Here is a 7,657-nt window from a genome sequence, read left to right as displayed (position 1 = left end):
CGCCATTCTTCCTCCCTTTCCTTCAGTTTCCCTCCCTCCTTACTTCCCATTTCCCTTACCCTTTTGTTCCCTGTCCCCAGAATTCCTGGGAACAAAGGAAATCAAAAGGGACAGTTCAGAGCTTCAGACATATCCCTTCAATCTGAGCGCTGGCTCAGCTCCCTTGCCTGGCTGTGCTTAGTCTACTGTGAGTCCTGGGTTCATGGATGCTGCCCTGCTGCCCCCTGGTGCCCAGAGCTGGCAGCAGAGGCAGGAATGGGGGCTGGGGTCCAGACTCTCGCCTGTGGAGTGATGAGAAGAAAATGATCCTGCTGGCAGCCAGGTTGTTGGAGTGTGCGAGATAGGGGTAGGACTGAGAATTGAAACTGGGAACACAATTTGCGAAACATACCTGATTTACAAAACAGTTAACAGTGCCTGACCAAGCCGTGATGTCCATCTCAGACTAAGCTCACACTTGAAAACACCCATGTATTTAGACCCACATGTTCCAAGAGAAAACCACAGGCAAACTGATTTAATAGTAATTCTCCACAAGGGCTCCTGTGTTCTCAACATAAGATCTCTGACTCTTCCAGCAACTTCCTGCTTTGCAAATCCTGACCAATCTCTGCCAGAGACCATCCTTTGACTCACTCCAGCCCCACAACCCTATAAGCACCCCTTCCTTAACTCCTCCCTTTGGAGACACCCCAAGGAATTCCCTGATGGGAAGTCTTTGCTGCAGCAAGTGATAAGCCTGACCTTGTTGGCTACAGGTGTGTTCCTGATGGTGGGGGCTGATCAGCATTGACAAGAGGTTGCTGCCTCTTCCTGGGTGAGAGCAGGTGACGTTTCAGATCTCCATTCCAGCCAACCTGCCCCTGTGAGCTTGCAAGGACTCCCCATCTAGCGCCCTAGAGCCCCTAGCTGATCCATCCACTCTGCACCAGCACTGTGGGGTATTTTATTCCCTCAGAGGAGCATGTGTCCGACTGCTGGTTTTGTGAAGGTAAGACTGAGGGGCAGATACAGCTGCTCCATCCTCAGGGCGCTGCCCCTCTGAGGCCCAATGTCCCAGCTTGGGGTTTCAAAGTTACTGACTTGATCCTCATTGGTTCTGCCAGGAGTGGCCCCTGAGGACAGCTCTATGATGTTCTCTGGCCATGGGTATTCCTTTGACCTCCTGCTTACCTTCCAGAGGCCCCAGATGGTGTCCCCCACCTTCACTGGCTGCCAGGAAGACACCCAAACCCTGGGTCTGAGGACACAGCTGAGTGTTGGGGAGTGGGGCTAGAGAGGCCCTCCCAAAGGACTTGCAGATCTGGGGCTGGGCTCTAGGCCTTGAGGACCAGCCCCTCCATTTGGTCTGGGAGCTCTTCTGAAGGGAAGTCAGAATCTTCTCCTCTCTCTGAAGCTGGGGTCTCTGAAAAGGTTTATCCCACCAACAAGGGTCCTATCTGTACCTCCCTAACACCCTGACATCATTTGCATCCTCCCCCCAACGTCCAGAGATGGAGAGATCACTCCCTCCTAGGCAACCCCTGTCCCTGTGGGAGAACCCTCCTCACAGGAGCCCTGTCTCCCCAGCATGGCCTTAGGGGCACACGGCACACCTGCCCTCAGCCCAGGGCAGCCACGGGAAGGTGTCACCATGACCCCGAGTTGGCTCTTCTCCAGGCTGGCACCCCCAGCTCCCTACCCTGCCCCACTCCAGGACCTCCACCCCTACCAGAAGCCCTGCCCTCTGTATGCCCCCAGTCCTTGCCTCCTCGAATGGCGGCCTCTACAACTGGACTCCCTCCCCTGGGAGGTGTGACTGAGCTCAGCTGCTCCTCCCAGCGCCCCCTGTGACACCATCTGGGAAGAAGTAAGAGCTTACCCACCACCCACGAGATGCCTGTGATTTGGATCCCACCAGTATGGCAGTAGGTAAAATGCATCTGACTCTCAATCATGAGGAAGGGGAGGCCCTTGGGATAGAGTGGGAAGCAAAAATTAAGGAGGGAGTCTCAGCCAGCCCTCCAGGCCCCACCCCACATCCTCACCCCAGACCCACACACCTTGTCCACAAGCTTTCACTCCACCTAAACCCGGATGCCCTCATCCACGAGGCACAGAAGCACATAAACCTTGGAGACTTACATTTGAATCTTGGCTCTGCCACTCATTTATCAGATGACCTTGGGCATCTCAGTTTCCTCGTCATAAAAAAGAGGGGTAATCACACTCACTTTACATTCTATTTGCTTGTTTGTTTATTTATTTGTTTGTTTATTTGTTTATTTATTTATATTTTTGGCTGCATTGGGTCTTTGTTGCTGCGCGCGGGCTTTCTCTAGTTGCAGCGAGCGGGGGCTACTCTTCGTTGTGGTGCGCGGGCTTCTCATTGTGGTGGCTCCTCTTGTTGCAGAGCACTGGCTCTAGGCACACGGGCTTCAGTAGTTGTGGCACGCAGGCTCAGTAGTTGTGGCTCACAGGCTCTAGAGCGCAGGCTCGGTAGTTGTGGCGCACGGGCTTAGTTGCTCAGCAGCATGTGGGATCTTCCCAGACCAGGGATTGAACCCATGTCCCCTGCATTGGCAGGCAGATTCTTAACCACTGCGCCACCAGGGAAGTCCCTTATGTTTTATTTGTATTGTCTGTCTCTTCCTGAAAGCTCCCAGAGGACAGGGGTTTTTGTCTAGTTTTGTCACTGCTTTACCCCCAATGCCTAGAACGGTGCCTAGTGTATAGTAGGTGCACAACAATTACTCATTGAATGAATGAATGAGATTCATAGTGAGGAATAAACGAGATAAACCATGTAACTGTTTTGCAGAACATCTAGTACCAGTGGGTACTCTTATATAATTCCTTTCCTTTGCAAAGCAAGTCAAATTATTTCATGTAAGTTTCACAAGGGCCCTTTGAGGCAGGAACCTTATTATTATTGATTCATTCGTTATTTATTCAACAAATATTTACCAAGAGCCTACTATGTTGTAGACATTGTTGTAGGTATTTGGAAATCATCAGTAAATGAAAAAGAAAGATCCTTCCCTCAGAGCTTATAGCCTAGTAGGGTGAGAGAGACAAAAAGCAACAGATATCATAAAGTGTAAATTCCATGCTGTGTTAGGAGGTGACAGGTGCTGTGGGAAAAACAGCAGAGTGGGAAGAGGGATTAGGAGGACATGGAAGATGTGATTTTTAAATAGGGTGGTCAGGTGAAGCCTCAGGAGAGGCTAAAAAGAGAGCATTCGAACAGACTTGAAGGAGAGCCTTCCAGCCGGAGGGAACAGTAAGTGCAAAGGTCTGGCTGCCAGAGGAAGGAGGCTGGTGCCTGGGGTGAAGACGGAAGAAGTGAAGTGGAGGCCACAGGTTGGTGGAATCTTGTAGGACAGTGAGTGAGGTGGAAAGCCATTGCAGACATACGGTGTGCCTTACATTTTAGAAGGCTAAATCTGGGTTCAGTGTGGTGAATAAACTACAGTGGGGTGAGGATGGGAGCAGCCAGAGCAGGAAGGAGCCAATGAAGAAATCCAGGTGAGAGATCTTGAGGATTAGGACCAGGTGGAGGCAATGGAGGTGGTGAGAAATGGACTGATGCCAGATGTATTTTGAAGGAAGAGCCAGCAGGATACCTGACAGTTTTTTCTTGCAGGGTTTGGCAGGCAGTAAAATCGAGATCCAGAGAAGACCTAGTGAAGTGCCACACAGCTGGTCAGAGGGTGGCGTGGAGGAGCGGAGGATGGGGCCGGGGTGTCTGGAAGGTCCCCAGGTCTAGGGCAGAGTGGGAGAAAGGCTTCTGCTGCAGAAGGTCACAAACCAGCCCCAGGGCAGCTGGGCATTGATTTGATCAATGGCTTTTTTCCTCTTCCCCTGAATTCCCCTATGATGGCCTTTTAATTGGATCCATTTGTTCCAAGACCTTGGGCTGAGCAGACGCCAGAGTGTTTGCCTATTATCAAGTAGATTAGTAAATGGCCCTGGGTCCTGGGCTGCCAGCAAAGTCAGGGTAGCTGCACAGCGTCTCTGAGGAGTAACCCCAGGCCCTTGGTGCACTGCGGGTCTGTGCCAGGTGGCTTAACTTTGCCCATGCTGCCTCTCTGTCTGCAGTGTCCTTGCTCACTTGGTAAATGCCTCCTCCTCCTCCAAGCCTTGCTGATCACCATCCCTGCCCACGCTCGCTCATCTCCCTGGGCAGAGAACTCACACAAGTGCCGAGGAGGGATGCCTCACTGCAGGGCCTGCCTCTGACAGAGGACAAACATGGTCCAACTCAAGGTTATTAGGGAAGAGGGAGCATGTACTTCACCCTAACAGCATGGACATCACAATCCTGCTGAAGTAAAAGAGACTTTTCCGTTTCTCCCAGTTCCTCCTCAGGAGGAGGGGTAGGAGGGCAGAGAGAGGAGGAGGAGAGCAATTAGTGTTAAATTCACAAAACGGAAATGAGCTGGAAATGTAAGCTTGACCGGAGGGAAAGAAAACTGTCTCATGGCAATAACAAATTCAGACTGTTAAAAAAAATTGGTTAATTCCATCTTAGACATTATCTACCGATTTCCTCTATAAAAGATGAATATTTAGTTGTCTTCCCTCATCCTCCTGTTGCAATTTTTGGTTAAATCAATATTCAGTGCTTACATTTTTATGACTTTGAAAGTATTGTTGGCAGTTAACATCTAATAGTGTTCTATGATTACATTTTCTTTCTTGCATAACTTTTTGTTTCTCCTGGAGTTAATAACTGCCTTACTGTACACCCCTAAGAGGGACATATTCTAAGGACAATGAGAATTATAAAGAAATCTTAAACAGTGTTTGTAATCATATCATGAGTGGCTATTGAAACATGGCTCGTCTGAACTGAGATGTGCTGCAAGCGTAAAACACACACTGGATTTTGAAGACTTGGTACAACAAAAAAAGGTAAAATATCTCATTAATTTTTCATATTGGTTACATGTTGAAATGATATTTTGGGTAGAATGGATTAAATAACATATATTACTAAAATCAATTTCATTTATTTCTGATTAATTTTTTAATATATTCTTTTTTTTTAATTTATTTATTTATTTATTTATTTATTTTTGGATGCGTTGGGTCTTCGTTGCTGCCCGAGGGCTTCCTCCCGTTGCGGCAAGCAGGCTTCTCATTGCGGTGGCTCCTCTTGTTGCGGAGCATGGGCTCTAGGTGCACGGGCCTCAGCAGTCATGGGTCACAGGCTCAGTAGTTGTGGCTCACGGGCTCCATGGCATGTGGGATCTTCCCGGACCAGGGCTCGAACCCATGTCCCCTGCAATGGCAGGCAGGTTCTTAACCACTGCACCACCAGGAAGTTCTCTGATTACTTTTTTTAATGTGGTTACTTGAAATTGTTATATTGTACCTGTGCCTTGCATTATGTTTCCATTGGACAGGTCTAGGCAGTGATCATCAATGGCTGTGTCCCCACTAACAGTCTCATAACACCTCAACCCACTGACCAATATTAACATCACAAAAAGAGAGAGAGGAGACCGGTCATATCTTGCTGATGTGGTGCAAAAGGAAGTACACACCACCACCTGTGAATTCTTGCCAAAAAATTGATCCTGAATCTGATCAAACCGATTTAACTATCAGTTTTCAGGAACTACAGGGTACAGAAGAATATGTTAAATGACAACATGGGGATGCAATTAACCAGATCCAGAATTTGAGAACTTTTATGGGATAAATGACCTGTTTCTTCATTAAAAAAAAAAAACAAGAAACCAACCAACAACAAAACAAAACAAAACACGGGGAAAAAATGGCAGAGGAGTAAATATAGGAATGGAAGTTGAAGCCAGGGTCCCATCTCTACTCACTGCTACAAAGATATAAGTCCCAAATCCCTAAATGATCAGAAGCCATTTGTCTCGAAGGGAAACAGGGGGAGGAAATCAGAAACGGAGAAGAGACTGGACTACATTTTGCTTTTCTCCACTCTTCTATGCTGAATCCCTCCCCCAAAATATGTTGAAGTCCTAACACTCAGTACCTCAGAATGTAACCTTATTGGAGAAAGGATCTTTAAAGAGGCAATTAAGTTAAAATGAGGTCACTGGGGTGGGCTCTAATCTAGTAGGACTGGTGTCCTTACAAGAAGAGGCTATTTGGATACAGACACAAACAGAGGGAAGGTGGTATGAAGACACAGGGAGACGATGGTCATCTACAAGCCTAGGGGAGAGGCCCTCAGAAGGAACCAATCCTGCTGTCACCTGGATCTTGGACTTCTAGCCTCCAGAACGGTAAGAAAATTAATTTCTGATGTTTAAGCCACCTAGTCTGTGGTACTCTGTTACAGCAGCCCTAGCAGACCACTTAGTGTGTATGGTACTCATGAGAATCATCCCATCTTCTATAGTTTGAAAGGGAGGTGCATTTTCTTTGCACATGTCTCCCCATATGGGAATGCCTGGCGGAAACTACTTCTTAGGGCCTGAACTCACCATTTCTGGGTTAACAAGTTATCACCAGGGTGGGGAACCTGGCCCTAATCACTCTAATTGGCCTAAGTTCTTACCTTTATACCTGAATGCTATGTTTCCTCTTCAACAAATGCTTCATGGATTTCTGTTGCTGTTGACTTTTGTATCAAAGAACATCATCTCCTGTGTTGGGTGCGTGACTCAGCTGACTTTCTTTCTCTTCATTATCATCTCTAAATACTATGTGTTGACAATAATGACCAGTGATTGCTTTGTAGCTATTTATAATCCATGATTGTATAAGGCACCACGTCTCATCAGATGTGTTTGGTGTTGAGGTTTGGGTTTGTGCAAGCATGTGTGTGTGTGTGTGTGTGTGTGTGTGTGTGTGCATGTATGAGATGGGATTTGCTGGAGCCACTGCCCACACAGGACAGAAGCGTAGGCCAACCTTCTGCAATGTCAGCGTCATCAACCATTATCTATATGACAGCTTCCTGGTCCTCTAAACACCTTGTACCAGCACCTATGTCAGTGAGGTGGTGGTTTTCACTTAAGTGGGCATTGCTATCACAGTACCTAGTCTTCGTTTCTATTCATTTTCATCCAGTTTGCTCAAGGCAGATCAAAACCCTGTGGCACCTGCCTCTCTCACATCAATGCCATTTCTCTTTTCTTTGGCTAGTAGTATTCCTGTATCAAACATTCTCCAGGGTCTATGAACCAGGGTCAGCAAACTGGTGAATTTTCTATTCCAGTGCAGGGGTCCATGCTGAACTCCCTATTTAAAGCCTGAGGAACAAGGAAAATGCTGGTTAAAATCCAGGAAAAGCAGTGATCATGTAAGGAGATCCAGGTTTTTATTTTATTGGTGTTTTTTCACGGAGGGATGTTGTCCCTATGTCCATTCTATAGATGGAGGATTGTTCGATCTTTCTTCTAAGAGACTCTTTTCATCACTTCCCTCATAGGTAATCTTGGCTTGTGCTTTGCTTTCTCATCTCCTGCACATCTTGTATACAGGTTTGACCAGGTGTAGTTGTTTATACACTAGACATCACTGCTTGGAACCCTTTGTCTCCTGCTCTTTTTTAAATCCTGGACGTACACCATCAGTCCATAAGCCACCTGGAGAAAAGCTGAACACTGTGGATTCCTCCCCTAAACCCAGAAGTGCCAAATCCTTTGGAAGGGTCCTCTTTCTTGTCAGTTCTGTTACTGAAAGAGGC

Source organism: Balaenoptera musculus, chromosome 8 (assembly GCF_009873245.2).
Source record: "Balaenoptera musculus isolate JJ_BM4_2016_0621 chromosome 8, mBalMus1.pri.v3, whole genome shotgun sequence".
In the NCBI taxonomy this organism is placed as follows: Eukaryota; Metazoa; Chordata; class Mammalia; order Artiodactyla; family Balaenopteridae; genus Balaenoptera; species Balaenoptera musculus.
This window is presented reverse-complemented; position numbering follows the sequence as displayed.